We start from the raw sequence: 3,310 nt of genomic DNA, 5'->3' as shown, positions 1-3,310 counted from the left end.
ATTCATAAGAGTAATAAGAACAACTTTATCCATTATAAGGGGAGTAGATATTGGGATGCCAAAGTTTGGAGGTTAAAGTTTAGTAGATAGCTAAGTCAAGCCTAGGAAGGAGGGATCATATAGGTTGTTAAGAAGATCATATATTACCATAACTAAAGTATGAAATGATAAGATCTATCATTTGTAAAGTACATTGAATAAAAATATGCCAAAAAATTCAAAAGATTTTCTTTTTATATTTTCCTTAATGCTCAGTGAGATGTGAAGAATGTAGAAAGCAAGGGGCATTACTCTAGATATGTGTATGAAGAAAGAGTTCAATAATGAAGAAAGTTATAATTTGTTCACTAAATATAATAAAAAATTTGAGAGATAAATCTGCATATGGGTGGTGTTATTAATGCACCTTATTTTTCATGTTGAGTAGTTTTTGTCATTGATGTCAAGTGTTAAGTTCAAGGGATTTTAGTGAGTGTATTATCATTGAAGTGTTAATGTGTGTTAATGTATAGCTTGAGGAAAAAGGTAATATCTTTGAGTGAATATCTTTTTTAGTTTTTGAGCTTCAATGAGGAAACTAGTTGTTTAGTTGGATAGTCCTCTCAGATACTTTTTCAATGGTATATGGCACTTGATCTCACTCCACAAGAATGAAGAGAAAGTTACACATCAATTTGTTACATTCATGCAAATGATGCCAAATTAGGATCCTTCACTATCCAATGAACTATTGCCATAAATTCCCATGAAAGATGGAAGAAACACCTCTCCATGAAGTATAAGAATCTTGGATTGAATACCTTAAAAAACCTAATTTTGGAGGTCTTCATAAGTCTTCACTTCACAACCTGTGATGTCGCATGTTGTAGAGAAAACACAAAGTAATGGCATCTTAGTTTTCCTATGTTAGAGGAATGATGGTCTTCTTACAGAGATACAAAATGAAAAGTAAAAGAAGATTCCTATTTTAGAAGCCTTGAGATTGGTATCTATTCCGAAGTGGTGGAGATTGAGCTCAAGGTCCCTTTATCCTGTACCTCCTTCTTACCATAGTGGACCCATCCCATTCATTGTGTATCTATTTCCTCCCTTTATGGATCTCTCAATTTCTGCTCCTTCCCTATAAGTACAATTAACCCAAAGAGAACTAGGTTTCCATTTTGACTTTTGAACTATGCTTACATGTTTTCCAAGTATCCATTAGAGACTTTTTTATTGCAATGGTTTGGATTGAGGATCATTGGAAGGAGGCTTTCAACATCAAGGCCTCGTTGTAATTCTTCTTTTCTTTATTCTTAATACAAATATATGTTTCTTTCCGATATACATTTGTCAATATGTTTATTGTAAGATTCCTTGATCACTTACATAATTTATGGTTGAATCATTGATCTATTATATGCTTTGATCACTTGTTTATTTTTGACTTTACAGGTCTCTTCTTGGAGCATAAAGAGAGAAAGGTTGAAATATACAAAGGAAAACAACAAGGATCATCATCAAGCATTTTAGAAAAAAATTATGAGCTATGCATCCCATTTACATCTATGTTTTAATGATAAATTACATAATGTTTTCATATGTTTTTTTGTTTGTTTGTTTCCAGACATGGTTTCTGAATCTAGGGAGATATGTCCTATCGGTAGGATAGTATTTATCTGCCAAACAAATTGGTGACTCCACTATGGAGTGAGATGCTCTTTAGATTCCCTAGTTTTCTTAAGACAAATTATTTTTGCGACTCTAGCGAACCTTACTTCACTATAAAACCCAAGATCCATAATTTATTTATTTATTTATTTTCTCATTGTGCCTATCTTTGAGAGACAATGTGTTGGCATCACATTTTTTTCCCAACAGTTGCGATTATCGCACTGTGATTTTTGTATGCTCGTGATGGTATGTTAAAATTTGAATTCCTCAGGGTTTGTTTCCTTTGAGTTTGGATTTGTTTATTACGGTGATGTTCTCATTAGTTACAGTGTCTTATAAGTCAAGAATTTTTTGTTTGGTTTTTCTTTGACAACTTGTTGTTAAGATTGTTATTTTTACACTACTTTGATGGGCTTCATTGATCCATTGGAAGGAAATAGTGTTTTTTTTCCATGAATATTCATACCTTCTTGTCCTTTCTGTAATATTTGTGACCTTTTTTGGAGTTTTTCAATTCATATATTTTGGTGAAAGTTTTCTTTACTTTTACAAAATATTAATTTTACAAGAAGAAAGGTACTTAGATTATTGTGTTTGATAAGTTGACTTCATCACATTGTTGTGTGTTTTCTCTTATTTATGAAAAAATAAAAAAAAATGATTCTTGCATTATAGGAGGTGTATTGTCTTTTGAAAGAAGTTCTTTTGAAACTAATTGCTTGTTTCAAAATAAGTTGTGGAAAATAAAGTTTTGCATCTTAGGAAATTGAATGCCAAAATTTCTCCTTTCCTTAGGTAGAAGTTCGTTGAATTGAAAAGATTACATTATTATATTCAATTGCATTCAGTTTTGAGTCAGGTTGTAACACCATCAATTTCACATCCATCAACTTATTGAGTGAATACAAACTTAAAATAAATTCTAATAAAATTGATTAGAATATTTTATCTTGCTATCATAGTCACACCTACATTATATCACTTGTGGGGCTTTGGAATAAGAGTTAATGTTAACTCACCAAAGATGAAAACAAATAATAGAATCGTGTCATAGGGAATAAATCCATTTACTACAGTTTGGCTTTGGGAATCTCCTCTTACGTTGGAGTTAGCCATGAGATCATATCATACCTAGTGAAGTAATCAACCTAAATTCATTGGTTACGGTATCATGATTTACACACATTACAAATGGTATTGAAAGGTACATGGGAATGACTTGAAAGGGCTACCTCACTTTGAGGAATCTTTTAAGGGGATTGAGGTTTGTTACTCTTCACTTGTGTGTATGTTTGATCTACGACTATACCCCTAGGTTAAGTTGTTGTATGTGGTAACTTTAGTGACCATAATCATAGGGCTTTTACCCAAGGTGATGACAGGGGGATTGTACCTAGAATAAACATTGGATAACATCACTTGGGTCTTGTTGTAGGGTACTTCACTTGAGATGGTATACGTGGAGTTACTTGCACTAGGTCGTAACCATTAAGTAGGTTGTCAACGTAATTATTTCCACTAGCTCTATTTGTAACTAGTTTTGACATTGATTTCTACGACATTGTATTGCATCACCAACTAGTGATTTCACTATGCAAAGATTGTTTGCATGGTTTGACTTAGATTTATTAGAATGTGATATATTGATTGTTTTTAC

This window comes from Pinus tabuliformis, chromosome 6 (genome assembly GCF_031772625.1).
Source record: "Pinus tabuliformis cultivar Carrire ecotype Pingquan chromosome 6, CPIR1, whole genome shotgun sequence".
Taxonomy (NCBI): Eukaryota; Viridiplantae; Streptophyta; class Pinopsida; order Pinales; family Pinaceae; genus Pinus; species Pinus tabuliformis.
This window is presented reverse-complemented; position numbering follows the sequence as displayed.